This window comes from Lontra canadensis, unplaced genomic scaffold (genome assembly GCF_010015895.1).
Source record: "Lontra canadensis isolate GAN:19392208 unplaced genomic scaffold, GSC_riverotter_1.0 scaffold164, whole genome shotgun sequence".
Classification (NCBI taxonomy): Eukaryota; Metazoa; Chordata; class Mammalia; order Carnivora; family Mustelidae; genus Lontra; species Lontra canadensis.
The window spans coordinates 1,493,738-1,512,430 of NW_022631158.1; the positions used below are offsets into that span (position 1 = coordinate 1,493,738).

Here is an 18,693-nt window from a genome sequence, read left to right on the forward strand (position 1 = left end):
TACTGAAAATACAGCCCCTCAAAAACTGACGGCCATTTAGGAAGTACAAAAATAACCCAGTAAAACGAGCGGGGGAGAAAATAAACAAGAGAGTGTTGGTGAGTAATAATTAGAGCGGCGCCCCACCTCAGGACTCCACACCGAGCAGGCCTGTGTGACGTGGGAGAGTGGACTTTAAATGCCATCACAGGGCTAGGGGCTAGAGATGATCTGATCCCTCTCCCTTAATTCACAGATAAGGAAACCAGATCTCCCAAAGTGAAGTGGTTTATCTAAGGACAGAATAGATAGGTGAGAAGCAGAAGCAAGAGGAGAAGTCAGCCATCGATTGCTGCATGACAGTGTAAACAGCTCACCGCCATTACGGGCCTTGGGTCAAGTATTCAACACCTTCTCTTGGGAGCCCATTTGGCTGGCTCTTTCTCCTGCCCAGTCATGCGTCCCCTGGGGAAATCCCTCAGAAACAGCCTGGAATGGCATCTGGCCTACACTGAAACCAGAACTGTAGCATACTTTGTTCCCAACCTGCCTCCCCACCTATGTCTGAATGACCTTGCGTACCATGGTTTCTCAGATGTGAGTGATTTTTCACCCCATGTTTTCAGTTCTACTGCCAAGGCCAGTGGGCTGGACTAACTGTGCATTTTAGGTCTTCTGCTTCTCAGCTCAATACGCAGGACACACACAAAGTCTATCACAAGTCATTCATGTCGGGTATATCTTCCCCACCTATCGTTTCTTTAGGACTCTACCAGAGATGGAATCTGCTTTATAGTTCCTAGGTAAATAAGGACAAGATAACAAGGGGACATTGCCTCTAGGAAATCTCAGGCAAATCAAAAAATTCCTCCACATATTTTTGTTCCAGGCCCCACAACTCCATTTGGCCTGAGTTACTTAATGTTAACAGAAGAAAGACCCCGATATCCCAAAGTCTCTGACAGCACTAAATGGCTTGGCCTCTAAACTGAGTTATAAAAACATGGTCTTAAAACTTACTTAGGTCCGTCAGAACTGCCGGGTAATTATTTCCTGTGTCCCTCAACAGCCTTCGTTGATGCACTGACTTTGTTTTTGACAGCTTAGCACACTACTCTGAGTATACAGGCTATATGAGTGTGGACGTGGAAGCCACGAGTGTGAGCTGAGTCCCAGTTCTGAACTTACTTAACCCCCCAGATGAGTTCACTGATGTCTCTGGCCCGTCTCTCTTCTTATCTGCAAAATGGAGATCATAGTGGGACCTACCACTAGTGTTGCTGTGGGGACCAATTTAAAGTGCTTAGAACAGTTTCTGGCTCAGAACAAAAGCTCTGTAAGTTTTTGTTTAAAAGAATACGATTTCCTAAGATTGGCTTTCTTGGTATCAGGTATTGGGAATTGAATGGTGTGGCAGAGAGACTCTAAGGGGACACCCATAATTCTTACCTCCTGGATTGAATACACCCTTCCCCTTGAACATGGGAAGGACCTGTGACTTGCTTCTAAGTAACAGAATAAGGAGACGATGATGGATGTCACTCCCGTGAATATGCTCAGGTAATGGGTCCCATAACTGGGTTCCATTAAGACTTCTTGCCAGAGGGCTCACGTTCACTCCCTAGCGGGACCCTAAAGAGACAAACCGCCATGAAGCAAACTGCCTACAGACAGGGCCATGTTCAGGGAACTTCAGGCATCTTCTAGTTGCTGACAGGGGCCTGGAGCCAGCAGAAGTAGAAGCCAACAAACAAATCCCATGATGTCTGCAGTCCTGCAGCACAAGGAAATAAATGCCACTCCAGTCCAGCCTCCAGATGAGCATGCGGCCCAGCCAGCACCTTGGCTGCCGTCCAGTGAGACCCAGAAACAGAAACCCGCTCAGCCTTGCCCTGTCTATTTATTGCAGCCTTATGAGAGATGCTGAACCGGAAGCTGAAGAGGTTGAAGAAAACACACAACCATTCTGACAGGTCTCACTTTAAATTCATAACCACTAGCCAATACTATATACTCTACTTCCCTAGTCCACTCTTGTTCTTTCTTCTAAGTGACCGTTTCACACATTTTCTCCCTCAGAACTCTGGGATAATCTCCCCCACACTCGCTCTTGCCAGATATCCTTGCATCTTGTTGCTGAGAAAACTGAGAACTTGCCCGAGCTCCCGCCACCCCATCCATTCATCTCCCTCTATCTGTACCCATATTTCTTACTTTATCACCAAGTATTTGGAATAAACAGTCCACTGTCCAAGCTCTCTACCTATGAGCTACAGCTCATCTTCTCCTTCCCACCCAAAGGTATCACTCCAGTACTTGGCTTGCTAAAAGGCATCTCAAAATTAACATGTCAAACTGAATCCTGATCTATTCCTATCATCCCACCCTATCCCACTTCTTACCACTCCTTATCTCTGTTTTTACTCCATGCTCATGGTTTCTCAGACCAAAAACCTTAGACTCATCATTGGCACGTTCTCTCATCCCAGATCCAATCTACATGCATCCTATGGGCTCTGTCTTCAACATGTATGTAGAATCCTACCTGCTCTCACCGTCACTTTCTCTCATCCTTCTCTAGTCATCATCATCACTTCCCTGGATCATGCCAGTAGCCTCCCAGGAGGCCTCCTTGCTTCTACCCTTACCCCTCTTCAGGCCATTCTCAATGGAGCAGCCAGAGTGATGTCTGGAGTTACATCACTCCTCTGCCTAAAACCTTCAAAGGGCTTCTCATTTCAGCTGGAGTAAAATGCACAATCGTCAAGCAACCCACAAGGTCCAACAGGGTCACCAACACACACGCTTCTCTCCCTAACTTCTCCCTTTGTGTTCTCCATATCCTGCCCTGCTTCACCAGACCCGAGCCAGACTGGAGATTAGAATCCGTCCTGAGAGTGGTGGGAAGCTTCTGATGCGTTCTGTAAGCCACTTCTATCTTCTCTGCCTATAATGTGGGACAAAAGACGGAAGATGTCACAACCTGTGCACCCCATGGGCATCCGTCTCTTATATCATAAAGTTGTTGTGATGAGCCTTGCTGCCTCCAGCAAGGGCACAAAAGTCCCCTTTGCATAACTGGCATCGCTTGGGACTCCTTTCTTAGTTTCCTTTTTGTGGTGAAAAAAAGATGAAAAGCAGAAAATTCAAATACCAGAAATTTTTAGTATTTTTAGAAACTCTTCTTAATTTTTTCAGACAAGTATTACAAACATTAAAATTCAGAATGAACCAGAGAGAAGGATAGAAGGGAGGGAAGGGGGGAGGGAGAAAGGACGAGAGGAAGGAGGGAGCGAGAGAGAGGAAGGAGGGAAGAAAAAGGTAGAGACAAAAGGAAAAGAAAATCCCCCCAAGGGTGTACGATAAAAAACAGTTCCTACCCACAGTTATGGTTCCTAAGTACTTTTCTGAACTATCGCCACCTGGACGCTGCCCAGGCGACTGGGAGGAGCAGAACCTTCTCAGAAGTGATTTCGTGTAGCTCATCATTCCCTGCCCTAGCCGAGCTCACTTCTCACCCACGAGTTTCCGAACAAACATCCTGGAGTCTGCTTATGAACCCACGACTTTTCTGGGTTTTCATGCGACTAACTTCTGACTAGATTTGTCTTGGCCATAAGGCTGCTGTTAAAAGAGATTCCGGTTCTTCTCTGGAGGGGAAAAGAATGACTTCAGCTGTGCTGTATTTTCAGCAGTTATCTTGAATAAGTGATAAAATATGAACGGGGCGAATGGGGCACCCGGGAATAGACTAAATCCTTTTGGGGCACCCGGCTGGCTCAGCCAGTGCAGCACGCAACTCTTAATCTCACAGTTGTGAGTTCAAGCCCCACGTTGGATGGAGAAATTACTTAAAAATCTAAACTAAGTGGCGCCTGGGCGGCTCAGGTCATGATCTCAGGGTCCTGGGATCGAGCCCCACATTGGGCTTTCTGATCAGCAGGGAGCCTGCTTCTCCTCTCTCTCTGCCTGCCTCTCTGCCTGCTTGTGATCTCTGCCTGTCAAAAATTTAAAAAAAAAAATCTTTAAAAATTTTTTTAAATTAAAAAAAATTTAATTTAAAATAAAAAAACAATAGAACAAATCTTTTTTTAAAAAGATTTTATTTATTTATTTGACAGAGATCACAAATAGGCACGTTTTGATTGAAGTGAACATACAAACTCTTCCACTCCTAAGAATCCCTGATTAAATTACATGATGATTCAATGCCACTGATATCCCTTTGAGCTTTTTAAAGATTGGTGTGGGAACACCTGGGTGGCACAGTAGGTTGAGCAGCTGACTCTTGGTTTCAGCTCAGATCCTGATCTCAGGGTCATGGGATCGGCGGGCTCTACCCTCAGCACGGAGTCGGCTTGAGAGTCTCTTTCTCCCCTTCTGCCCCTCCCCCCATGAACAAACGAACACATATTGTTGTGTCCTTTTGTTTACATATTTGGTGCTGAATATACTATCCTGTTGATATTATGGTTTTTTAGGTTCTAGTACCTCTATTTTTTATTTATTTTTTATTTTTTTATTTTTATTTTTTAAAGATTTTATTTATTTATTTGACAGAGAGATATCACAAGTAGGCAGAGAGGCAGGCAGAGAGAGAGAGAGGAGGAAGCAGGCTCCCTGCCAAGCAGAGAGCCCGATGCGGGGCTGGATCCCAGGACCCTGGGATCATGACCTGAGCTGAAGGCAGAGGCTTTAACCCACTGAGCCACCCAGGCGCCCAAATACCTCTATTTTTTAAAGCTGTGATACTTTGCTTAGAAGTCATCTTTTATTAAATAACTGTTTAAAGATTATTTGTTGTTAGCCACAAAAGACAACAGTTGTAGGCCACACTTTAGTACACAGAAAGAGTGATTTGCTGAAAAGTAATTTAAAATTATGAAAATATAAATGGAACTTTCCAAACATCAGTTGGTGATTCACCTGATTATAAATGGTTTGGATTATTTTTAGGATGAAGAAAGCAAGCATCAAATTAACCTGCAGTGTGAAATGAAAAGTTATGCGCTTGGAAGTTTTCTGACCACAAAAATTAAGAAACTTTTCTCATAATCATTTTGCCTATTTTTTCCATCACCCATTGTCTTCACAATTAATCCAATAAAAGTGCCTATGAACTATGCCCTAAACATGAAATATTGTTCCAAGATAGGCAGATTTCCAAAATTTCAATATTAAATATATTGATAACATTTGATATGCACAGCAAAGTACATTTTGGACAAATTTCACCCAAAATTTGCTTAAATAATGTATGCAAATCCTTTAGTAATTTATAAACTAAACTATAGATAAATTTCCACTATTTCTTAGATGCTTGGAAATATTAAGTGACCCTTTATGATTTCCTGAAGCCGGCCAGCTAGCAACGACGTCTCTAAGACTTTCTTAGTCTGTGGATATTTTTAATGTGCTTTCATTTTTCGAGGCCTAGTTCTCCTGCCTATGAAGGCCACCCACTTATTTCTGAGCAAATTTGCTGATTCTACAGACCATGCCATTGGCTCTTGCTTTCCTCCTAGATCAATGCAGCTCCCTCCAACACTGAGTCTGTTTGTGTTCCCAGCCAGCCCCACCTCCGGGACATTGCCACACCAGTGGGGCTGGGAGAGGCATCCCCGTGCAAGAACACTGAGTTGTTCACTGTGTGTGCAGAAGTTCAAGGTCAGCAGTCTCAAAGACACATGCTTCTTAATTTGCTGTCTGTGGTCTTTTAACAGAGCCCTTGAAATCATTGTTTTTCAACATTTTTGCCCAGTTTTATAGTTGTTTTCTGAGGGAGAGGATTTGCTTCCAGATGGGCTGCTCTCAGATTTATACAGAATAGACTCTCCAAGGGTTGAATCTTAGAACAGTCCTTGATTTATAATTTTGGCAGCTTGGGGCAGCGGTGGTGATGGTCCTATCCTATCAAAGAAGCTTATTGCTCTAGATAGTCTCATGGTTACTTAATCTTTCCTGCTGGAAGTGTAGCCGGTTCCTTTTTTATCAGAGATAATAGGGGACTCAAATTTACTGAGCACTTATGAGGTTACTGACCTCATACATTCTCGCAGATACGATTTCTCTGTAAAATAATGATTTAACGCTTTTTATAATGATAAATGCAACATGTACTTGTTTTTGAAAATTTGACAAATACAGAAAAGATTCCCTTCTCCAGAAGTATCTTATAATGCCACCTAGAGAAAAACATACTAATACTGTAATTTATTTCCCTTGGCTCCCCCACCCCAAGTGTGTGTGTGTCCATGTTGCTGTGAGATTATCTGTAGAAGGTGAGAAATAAATTTCCTACTCCTCTCCCTGCAAGATCACTGCCCTCTCCTTAGGAGATGTATCTAGAAAAAGTTGCCACGGCCAGTGTCAAAGAAGTTACAGCCTGTGTTCTCTTCCAGGAGTGTCACGGTTTCAGGAGTCACAGGTCTTTCATCCATTTTTTAATTCATTGTTGTGTGTGGTGTAAGAAAGTGGTCCCATTTCATTCCTTTGCACGTAGCTGTCCAGTTTTCCCCAACACCATTTGTTGAAGAGATGGCCTTTTCCCCATCGCATACATTTGCCTCCTCTGTTGAAGAGTAATTGACCACATAATCATGGGTTTATTTCTGGGCTCTTTTCTGTTCCACTGATCTATGTATCTACTTTTTTATGCCAGTACCTTGATGTTTTGATTTCCACAGCTTTGTAATATAACTTGAAGTCTGGAACTGTGATGTCTCCAGCTTTGCTCTTCTTTTTCAAGATTGCTTTGGCTGTTGGGGGTCTTCGGTGGTTCCATACAATTATTACAATTGTTTGCTCAAGCAAAAATGCCACTGGGATTTTGATATATATTAAATGTGTAGATTGCTTTGGGTAGTGTAGATGTTTTAACAATGTTTGTTCTTCCAAGCCAAGAACATGGAATGTCTTTCCATTTCTTTGTGTTCTCTAATTTCTTTGGTCAGTGTTTTACAGTTTTCAGAGTACAGGTCTTTCACCTCTTTGGTTAGGTTTATTCCTAGCTATCTAATTATTTTTGGTGCAATTGTAAATGGAAAGGAAACAATGAACAAAATTAAAAGATAACCTACTGAACAGAGAAGGTATTGGCAAATGACGTATCCAATAAAGGGTTAGCATCCAAAGTATACAAGGAACTTATAAAACTCAACACCCAAAAAACAAATAATCTGATTAAAGATGGGCAGAAGACATGAACAGACATTTCTTCAAAGAAGACGTACTACTGGCCAACAGACACATGAAAAAATACCCAACATCACTCAGCATCAGGGAAATACAAAGCAAATCTACAATGAGATACCACCTTACACAAGTCAGAATGGCTAAGATCAAAAACACAAGAAACAACAAGGATTGGCGAAGATCAAAAACACAAGAAACAACAAGGATTGGCGAGGATGAGGGGAACCCTCGTGCACTGTTGGTGGGAATGCAAACCAGTGCAGCCACTCTGGAAAACAGTATGGAGGTTCCTCAAAAGGTTAAAAAAGAAAACTGCTCTAAGATCCAGCAATCTCACTACTGGGTATTTACCCAAAGAATATAAGAGCACTAACTCAAAAGGATACATACACCCCTATATTTATAGCAGCATTATTTACAATAGCCAAGATATGGAAGCGGTCCAACTGTCCACCACTTGATGAATGGATAAAGAAGATGTGATATGTGTACACAATGGACTATTACTCAGCTGTCAAAAAGAATGATATTTGCCATTTGTAATGACATGGATGGAGCTAGAGAGTATAATGCTAAGCAAAATATGTAAGAGAAAGACAAATGCCACACGATTTCACTCATATGTGGAATTTAAGAAACAAAACAGACAAGCAAAGGGGAAAAAGACACAAACCAAGAAACAAACTCTTACCTAGAGAGAACGGAGAGGAAATGTGTGGGGGGAGGGGTAGAACAGGTGATGGGGATGAAGAAATGCACTTGTGATGAGCACTGGTGATGTGGGAAAATGCTGAGTCACTCTACTGTACACCTGAGGCTAATATTACACTGTATGTTAGCTGGAATTAGAATAAAATTTAAAAAATGAAAAGATCAGGGTGCCTGGGTGGCTCAGTGGGTTGGGCCTCTGCCTTCAGCTCAGGTCATGATCTCAGGATCCTGGGATCAAGCCCCACATCCGGCTCTCTGCTCAGCAGGGAGCCTGCTCCCACCCCCCCCACCCCACCCCACCTGCCTACTTGTGATCTCTCTCTCTCTGTGTCAAATAAATAAATAAAATCTTAAAAAAAAAAAAAGAAGAAGAAGAAAAGATCATGGTCTTCTTCTAAGATTCTGAGGCTTATAAAAACCTTGTTCTCATCCCAGCTGCCACACCACCCTTGAGCGCTACAACATCCATTTTGGTGACACAAAGACAAAGCAAAGATTCCACTCTCTCAGGACAAACGAAACGTTTAGCTCCAACAAAGTGCATTATTCTCTATACCTAAAATGTATTGTCATCGTCAATACATGTTTTAGCATCCAAGAAATTTTTTTACTATAAATATGGATTGAGCTGCTTTGCTCTTAAGAACTATTGTTGACGCCATCAGGAGAAAGCATGGACTAGAGAAGAAAAGAATTTCAATCTGAACTGGTGCTTCCCCTTCTTTTTAGGAAACAAAAAGTAATTTACAGCCAGGCGCAGGAAAAAGCAAATGCTTCAAGAACCAAGGTGGGTTATTCAGAAGAAGCAGCCGGATCAGCAATCTTGAAGGTTCTGGCTCAGTTTTCTCACTTTAGACGTAAGGTTCCCAAGCCAAAGAGGGTGGGCTGCTCTTGGTTCGTTAGTATGGCGCTCATCCTCCAGGTGAGGTCAGCAGGAAATCGTTGGCTGCTCTCACCAGGGGGGAAGCTGAATAGAAAATAAACATCCCTGCCTCCCCGCCACCCACACCCCAGAAAGGAGAGTTGGTTCCTCTTCCCCCAGGAACGGACCCTGACTGAATGCTAGAGGGCCATCGCTTGCATCTAGCCCAAGCCTGAGGCGTTCTTCTTAAATGCTGCAGACAGGACCGAGAAGAAAAAGTTCCTTCTCCAGTAGGTGGGACAGAATTTCCCCAGAGAACAGGAGCCTAGTGGGCACTCAGCTGAGAGACTCTGAAGGCCAGCCTCTAGGAGAAGAGTGGCTGCGGGAGGAGGGGAGAAGGTGCCTGTGAAGCCCTAGGTCGGTCAGCGCGTGGATTCTGGGGAGGTTCTGCTCCGGACTCCATCCTAGGGAAGGGAGCAGGCTAAGGGCATGTGGGTGCTACGCCAGGGTTAAACACTGTGTCAGAGGGACCCAAGATGCGGCCCAACTGTACTGAGGCTTTTTAACCACCAGAAGTAACATATTTTTATTATCCCAATAAAATTAGCCCAAAGGCAGAAAACCAGGTGACCTCCTGACTCTGTCTACCTAAGGAACACATTCTTGAGTCCACGGAGCCGTTCAGCTCCTTACTTCCACACACTGATCGGTGAGTATCTCTACATAGCCCAAAGGCCCATTAAACTGCTTCCCCAGAGAAAAGACAAATTCTAAGGAGAGCTGTAAAGGGCAGCTTAGAAGACTGTAACACTTTTACAACCTGCGATGGCCACTGAAAAGCTCTTTCAAAACTATTTGTTCAGGGCTTCTACCTAGGATCTTAATAATCCCATCTAGAATATATACCTTTTAAATTCAATGGCGATGATCCTAGCATCCTGGGATCAAGTCCCGCACCTGGCTCCTTGCTCAGCAGGGAGCCTGCTTCTCTCCCTCTGCCTGCGGCTCCCCCTGCTTGTGCGTCCTCTCCCTTTCATTTTCTCTCTCGTGCTCTCTCTCGCAAATAAATAAAATTTTTAAAAATAATAATAAATTCAGAGGTGATTTAGATAGGAAATGTCCAAATAGGAAATGGAATTTTCATATAGGATACACGTTCCCTGACTAGAAAGCAGAGGCTTGTGCTGTCCCTCGGGCTCAGGCTGGACTTGGGGCCAGGCTGCTAACTTGACGCGAACAGGAAAACCTGCTCTCTGCTACATATGGTCTTTGAGCGGCCGTCAGATTGTTCTGACAGAGCTAATAGTCACTGGGCTTACCCTTTAGAAAGAACTTTATTTTTCCAACAAAAGGCTGTGGTTTCAAGTTGCTAAGGAACTTTGGAAGGGCTGAGCATGGAGGGGTGTGAGAACAGTGAGAAGCCTGGGAACCCAGACAACCAGAAGGTTGAGACCCGTCACAGTTGGATCCAATTCGTGTCTGTCATTACTCACCTCTTGTTTTCCCTTGAAAACTGAAAAATTAATGTCCCAGATCATGTTCCTGGAACTCCAAAGAAATATCATGAGTAATGAGTAAATGTGACTTTTACCCAAGAAATGTCGTCTATCTACATAGAGCGTGTGGACGTGGGGTACACACAGGAAATTACTCAGTTTCATTAAAGGCAATTGTGAAAAGTAGAATTAAAGAGACTTAGGGCTTGAAATTCTGGCCACACTGGGGATAGACTGAAGGAGGCCACGGCATTTTACTGCTGACATATTAACCAACTTCGGAAACAACTGGGCCCCACAGGCCCACACCTGCATCAACAGTAAAATATCCTTTGTAAATTAGTCATCTGCCAACTTACCGAGTTTCTCCTCCTAAAGTAATAATTCTCGTTCACCTATTCACACAGCTGTAAGCTATAAGCAAATGAAGGGCTCATTATCTTGGAAGGAAAAGGTATTATTAAGATTCCAAACCAAAATCTTGTCCACATCCACACTTAAACCTGACAGTGAAATTGTATTAATGAGATTAACGTGAATATATGTAGTTTTTATATGAAGTAAAAATTTGATGGCTGCAATATTTATTTTTTGCCCACAATATCAAAGAGTAAAAATGTACAATTTAGGGGCACCTGGGTAGCTCAGTGGTTGAGCGTCTGACTCTTGATTTCGGCTCTGGTCATGATCTCAGGGCTGTGAGATCGAGCCCTGTTCCACGCTTAGCAGGGGCCCTGCTCGGGATTATCTCCCTCTGCCCCTCCCCATGTCCGGGCCCCTTCAAATAAATAAGTAAAAATTTTGAAAATATATATTTAGAATTTATATTTAATCATTCTTTGACAGGCTTGAGAATTTAATGAAAAGAATAAAAACAATGCTGCACGTGGGGGGCTCAGTTGGTTGAGCGTCTGACTCTTGATCTTGGCTCTGGTCATGATCTGAGGGATTGAGCCCCGAGTCGGGCTCCGTGCTAGGTGTGCAGCCTGCTGAAGATTCCCTCTCTCCCTCTCCCTCCCCCTCTGCCCCCCACCCCACACTTCTCAAGTGTGCGCGCACTCTCTTGCTCTCTCTCAAAAAAGAAAAAAAAAAGTTATCTAGCACCAAAGCACCAATCTCCAAGTTCTCTTCCTTGGCTTCAATCTGCAAGTCAGATGCTGAGGTCCTTGAGGGAAATGCTGCAGTGATAAGAGAGTAATTGACCAGCCGGGAGCCATCTCTGATTCGAGGGGTCGAGGGGGAATGCTTAGTCCCCGCTCCTGATGTTCTGTGTGGAAGGAGCTCCCTTCATCTTGTCTTGCCATTGCTTCTCCCTCACTCATTTCCAGAGGAACGGGAGCGGACTGACGGGTCCATCTGGGTACAGGGACCAGGCATGTCCATCTGGGTACAGGGACCAGGCATGCACAGCTCTTGTTTCTGCAGACACCAGCCATTTGGTAAGGTCGGTGCTCTGCACCTGCAGGAGGAGGCGGCCACTGCGTGTTAAGTCTGTCCAAGGGTCTGGGGCAACATTAGGAAGCTTGTGGGAGCCGTGAACCTAAACTACGTTCTCCAGCTGTCAGCCGACAGCGATTATTTGAGCTCCACTGGCCTGATGACTTCATATTGATAAGTTGGCTCAGAAGAAAGGGGTGATTTTTTTTTTTTTAAGCTCCCTCATGATCTGGCAGAAATAATCATAGCATTCCTATGAGATCATGTCCTTTTAGCTATAAGATAAACAAGACAGAGTCACTGCTCTTAGAATGGGAACAAACCGAGGAAGGTTATTTAGTGTGAAGAAACGCTAAGGGTGGTGAGCCCAAGAATCATCGGGGCATGAAGGGTGGAGAAGTTGACTCAGCCCAGCAATGGCGTGTTGACAAAGACAGTGGAACACGGGCTGATTCTGGAAGGATGAGCAGTTGTTGGCCAAGCGGTGATGCACAGAATCGGAGGGCGCACTCTCGGCAGACACCGTAACGCTGGCCTTAACACCTGGGGGAGAGCTGGGGAGCGGAGAAGAGTTGGGTGAACATGGGAAGTAACTGGAATGCCTGTTAAAAACACCAATGACCGGGCTCTACCACAAATGTACCGGTCCAGAAGGAGCAACTTGGGAATGTGTATTTTTAATCGGAACCCCCGTTTTTGATCAAGAAAGTTTAGGAACCACTGCCTTAATCTGGGGAGCCACTGAAGAGCTTCAAGAGTTGGGGGAATCCGATCAGAACAGGATTTTTAACTCCGTTAGGACGATGGAGCGTGAAGGCGGGAAGATCGTTGTAATAGATTCCACAAGAGACTATGAGGGTCCCCAAATGCTACTGACAATGGGTATGAAGTTAAATGACAAAATGTAAGAGATACTAAAGGTGTTAGAAGGGCAGGACTTAACTGACTGCGTGTTGACGGTGAGGGAGAAGACCTAGAGGTCTCCGATGTTTCTGATGCAGGTCACTAGGTGGATGCGCTATTCCCAGGAGACAGAATATGGTTAGATATCTCCTTAGCTCATGAGCAACTGACCCTTCTGTAAGCACTGGCCCCTCTCCGAAGGAAGAGTCCACAATAGTCTTTGCAGAGTGTAGTTCAATATTTGATCATATCTTACTGATCTAGAACGGGTACTTAAAAACCCTGAGCCTCTTAACACACTGTCTTCTGGTCATTTGTGCCTGGGCTTACCGAAAGCCAGCGTTGTTCCATGTGGCTGGAATTTTAACTGACTATGGGCAGTCACATCCCATCAGTGGCTGGAGAAGCAGAGGGAAGACAGTCATAGTTGTAGTACCAGCAGCAGGAGGAGGAGAATAAAGCAGGCACCCTCAGAGCGGAGAGGAAGAAAGCAATCAGAGAAAGCACTGGCACCCTCCCAGTTTCTGTGTCCTACCCGCGTGACCCTGGGCAGCGCTGTGCTCTTGGACGCCATCAACTCAACCGTGGCCTTATAAAAATGCTTCTGGGTTTTGTTCTGTTTAGCTCCACTAGTACTGCTTTGCTATTTGCAATATAGGCATAAAGACAGCCACATTGGCTTGAGGACATAGGGAGACTCTTGGTATCCATGGGACGTTCAAATGGACTCATCTAATAAGATGTGTGACATGTAAGTTGGTGCACACAAAAAAAGGGGGCGGGTGAGTGGTTGGGATGAAATAAATATCTGCTTGTGTTTGGCCTAAAAGTTGAGGCTGAATAAGAATGGCTATGGTCCTCTAGATAGATCACGAGGAAAGAGATGAAAAATATAAGTTATCTAGCACCCCTGGGTGGCTCAGTTGGTTAAGTGTCTGCCTTCAGCTCAGGTCATGCTCCCAGGGTCCAGGACAGTTCTACATCAGCCTCCTTGCTCAGTGAGCAGTCTGTTTGTCTGTTTCTCCCTACCCCCTGCTCGTGTGCTCATGTGCTCAGGAGCTCTCTCCCTTGCTCTCTCTCAAATAAGTAACTAAAATATTTAAAAATATATATATAAACTATCTAGGGGCACCTGCGTGGCTCAGTCGTCAGGCCTCTGCCTTCGGCTCAGGTCGTGATCCCACGGTCCTGGGATCGGGCCCTGCATCAGGCTCCCCGCTTAGCAGGAAGCCTGCTTCTCCCTCTCCCACTCCCCCCCGCCCGCTTGTGTTCCCTCTCTCGCTTGTCTCTTTCTGTCAAATAAATAAATAAAATCTTTTAAAAAAACAAAAAAATACATATAAACTATCTAGACACTAAAGTGACTGTAGAGGAAAGTTAAAGCCTTGTTATTTCTGAGGGAGTAGAAAGACTCCTTTGGGTGTTGTGGCTAAAAACAGAACTTTTCATAACTCTTAGAATTATTAAGTATGATTAAGGTCCATTAACATTATAATTAATCTAATAATACTAGAAGTAATGAGTAATGACAGACATTATTAGAGAGAAACCTCCACACTGAATTTCACAAAAAAGTATTATCCCAGAAGAATACCCCTGCTCATGCCTTCCATTTCCGTTCAGGAAAAATCAACAAACTTGGACAACTTCGATGACCCCATCACCCACTACCCAGAATGCATACATTCAGGATGTAACACAACTGGCTTTGCTAAAGAAACTGGGAAAGATTTCTTAGTTCAACTACAAATGGGACCAGAACGCCTCAGTGAGTCAAAAACTTGACCGCACCTCATAAATCAGCGGTGGCCCTGGGATTTTTGTCTGGGACGATTTCCAAACATGTGTTAAGTATTATTTGTCACAGAACTTTGTGCAATAAAAAGTTTATTTTTTTGTTAAGTGATCACTAGGACATTTGTCAATTATGATGGTTCTTTGGATCCTAATGCTCCTTCCTTTTCCTCTTAGAGTCACACATTCCATTTGGAATATTTTTTGGAAATTTGGGCCCTAAAACACATGCCATTTTCATCATGCCATTCCTCTGCCCCCAGATCCATATGTAGTAGTAACACAGTAAACGGACAGGAAGGGGGCACCTGGCTGGCTCAGTTGGTGGAGCCTGCAACTCTTCTCGGAGTTGTGAGTCCGAGCCCCACATTAGGGGTAGAGATTACTTAAAAATTGAAAAAAAAAATCTTGATAAGAAAAAAGACAGGAAGGAGGGACGCCTGAGTGGCTCAGTGGGTTGAGTCGCTGCCTTCGGCTCAGGTCATGATCCTGTGTCCTGGGATTGAGTCCCACATTGGACTCCTTGCTCAGTGGGGACCCTGCTTCTCTCTCTGCCTCTGCCTGCCACTCTGCCTGCTTGTGCACACTCTTGCTCTCTGACAAATAAATAAATAAATAAATAAAATATTAAAAAAAAAAGACAGGAAGAAGACATACTCTATTTTTTTTCGAAATTTTCTTTGAGCATGGAACTGAAAAAATATCATTAGAAACAGAATCTTAAATCTATCATGGGTCTATACATCATTAGCAATTAACATTAAATTTTTGAAGGACAGTCTTAGAGAGAGTTGGTTAATGTTCTGTATATTTATTATTCTGTCAGGCACGTTCAGGTACTTAGTAACCATAATTCTGCTTTCCTCTTCCGTCGTAACGGAGGGACGCAAATGACGACACATACATTCAGTCAGTATTATTTCCCCGAAGGAAACAGACTTTTAAAGAAGTGTTAGCATTTATTAAATTGCAAGACTTGGGACAAATTTAGTTATACAATCCAAACCAGTTTTCCTCAAACTGCTCTGCAGAACACGAACATCCCATGAATTTTAAACAGACATTGAAGGGACACCTGGTGGCTCAGTCGATTGGGCATCCAACACTTGATTTCAGCTCAGGTCGCAACCTCAGGGTCATGAGATCAATCCCCACATCAGGCTCAGCACTCAGCGTGGAGTCTGCTTGTCCCTCTCCCACTGCTCCTCCCTCACCCACCTGCTCGTGTGCACTCTCTCTCTCTCTCAAAAAGGTAAATAAAATCCTTAAAAATATAGACCTTAAATACCAAAGAGTCTTGACTGGGTCCTAGGTGGAGGACGGGGGAAAGGTTATGAAAGAATTGAGACAATGGAGAAAAACTGGATCCGGGCAGTACACTGGGAACTTCCGTATCAACAAATTCCGAGGGTGTGCTAAGGTATCACGGTTACAGACGGCAACGTCTATTTGTCTATTCGCAGGAAAAGCATTCTGGAGTCCTTTGGGGTCGAATGTCATCATACTTGCAACTTTCACACAATTTCACAAATCATTCAGAAAATAGGTTACGTTTATCTACAGTTATAAATGGGGACGAGCAAGAGGTAAATCATGCGGCCAAACGCTAACGACAGGTGAGTCTGGGTGAAGGGTCTGCGGAGACCATCTGTGCTCTCCTTCCAGATCTTTGTCTTCTTTGCGAGACTGCTCCGAGGAACCCAGAAGAAAGCCTGCAGTGCCTCCAGCTTATTCCATGCACGATGTTGTCATCCTACCCTGCTCCCTGAAGCTGCTCCCGATACCACGCGGCATCCGGGAGCTCCAAGGATAGTTTGGAAAATGCTGAACTAAACCCAGGAAGCCCTTCTCTGGTGTTGGCTTGTTCAATTCCTGCTTCCCTGATCTTTGGGCTTTCATTCTTAAAGATGAACCTTCACAGGCCTGATCCTTGCTCTCAAGACACTTAAACACGTTTGTTTTTTTTTCTAAGATTTTATTTATTTGATAGAGAGAGATCACAAGTAGGCAGAGCAGTAGGCAGAGAGAGAGGAGGAAGCAGGCTCCACGCTGAGCAGAGAGCCCAATTCGGGGCTCAATCCCAAGACCCTGAGATCATGACCTGAGCCGAAGGCAGAGGCTTTAACCCACTGAGCCACCCAGGCACCCCTTAAACACGTTTTTAAATGCACTTAAACATATGGCTTGCCTTTTTAAGCAATAACAAAAAAGTATTTGGCATATTGGGCTTCCAAGAAGCTCTCTCCAGCCACGTCTGTCCAGTCAGTTGATCAAATGTGTTAGCAATCTTTGTAAATTAGCCATTTTTACCTAAAAGAGTTATTTTTTTTTCTTAAGATTTTATTTATTTAAAGAAAAAAAAAAGATTTTGGGACACCTGGGTGGCTCAGTCATTAAGCATCTGCTTCAGCTCAGGTCATGATCTCAGGGTCCTAGGATCCAGCCCTGCATTGGACTCTCTTCTCAGCGGGAAGCCTGCTTCTCCCTCTCCCACTCCCCCTGCTTGTGTTCCCTCTCTCACTGTGTCTATCTCTGTCAGATAAATAAATAAAATCTTATAAGTAAATAAATAAATAAACAAATAAAAGATTTCATTGATTTGAGAGGGAGTCCAACATGGAGCTATTCTGCAATTTTTTAAAAAATTTTTTATAAACATATAATGTATTTTTAGCCCCACGGGTACAGATCTGTGAATCGTCAGGTTTACACACTTCACAGCACTCACCATAGCACATACCTTCCCCAATGTCCATAACCCCACCACCCCCATCCCCCTCCCTCCAGCAACCCTCAGTTTGTTTTGTGAGATTAAGAGTCTCTTATGGTTTGTCTCCCTCCTGATCCCATCTCGTTTCATTTATTCTTTTCCTACCCCCGAAACCCCCCACATTGCATCTCCACTTCCTCATATCAGGGAGATCATATGATAGTTGTCTTTCTCTGATTGATTTATTTCACAAGCATAATACCCTCTAGTTCCAACCACGTCATCGCAAATGGCAAGATTTCATTTCTTTTGATGGCTGCATAGTATTCCATTGTGTATATATACCACATCTTCTTTATCCATTCATCTGTTGATGGACATCTAGGTTCTTTCCATAGTTTGGCTATTGTAGACATTGCTGCTATAAACATTCAGGTGCACGGGCCCCTTTGGATCACCACGTTTGTATCTTTAGGGTAAATACCCAGTAGTGCAATTGCTGGGTCATAGGGTAGCTCTATTTTCAATTTTTTGAAGAACCTCCATGCTGTTTTCCAGAGTGGTTGCACCAGCTTGTATTCCCACCAACAGTGTAGAAGGGTTCCCCTTTCTCCACATCCTCTCCAGCATCTGTCATTTCCGGACTTGTTAATTTTAGCCATTCTGACTGGTGTGAGGTGGTATCTCATTGTGGTTTTGATTTGTATTTCCCTGATGCTGAGTGATGTGGAGCATTTTTTCATGTGACTGTTGGCCATCTGGATGTCTTCTTTGCAGAAATGTCTGTTCCTATCTTCTGCCCACTTCTTGATTAGATTTTTTGTTCTTTGGGTGTTGAGTTTGCTAAGCTCTTTATAGATTTTGGATACTAGTCCTTTATCTGATATGTCATTTGCAAATATCTTCTCCCATTCTGTCAGCTGTCTTTTGGTTTTGTTAACTGTTTCCTTTGCTGTGCAAAATATCCTGATCTTGATGAAATCCCAAGAGTTCATTTTTGCCCTTCTTCCCTTGCCTTTGGCGATGTTCCTAGGAAGAATTTGCTGCGGCTAAGGTCGAAGAGGTTGCTGTCTGTGTTCTCCTTGAGCATTTTGATGGATTTCTTTCTCACATTGAGGTCCTTCATCTGTTTTGAGTCTATTTTCATGTGTGGTGTAAGGAAATGGTCCAATTTCATTTTTCTGCATGTGGCTGTCCAATTTTCCCAACACCATTTGTTGAAGAGGCTGTCTTTTTTCCATTGGACATTCTTTCCTGCTTTGTCGAAGATTAGTTGACCATAGAGTTGAGGGTCTATTTCTGGGCTCTCTATTCTGTTCTGTTAATCTGTGTGTCTGTTTTTGTGACCGTACCATACTGTCTTGATGATGACAGCTTTGTAATAGAGCTTGAAGTCTGGAATTATGATGCCACCAACTTTGGCTTTCTTTTTCAATATTCCTTTGGCTATTTGAGGTCTTTTCTGGTTCCATATAAATTTTAGGATTATTTGTTCCATTTCTTTGAAAAAAAAGGATGGGATTTTGAATAGACTGCTTTAGGTAGCATAGATATTTTCACAATATTTGTTCTTCCAATCCAAGAGCATGGAACATTTTTCCATTTCT

General features: G+C 43.6%; 1 protein-coding gene across 1 annotated transcript in view; it reads right to left on the minus strand.

Moving 5' to 3' along the window:
• UHMK1 (U2AF homology motif kinase 1) overlaps positions 1–18,693 on the minus strand; it is a 52,166-nt gene that overhangs the window by 5,932 nt on the left and 27,541 nt on the right. The gene's annotated exons all lie outside the window — the stretch shown is intronic.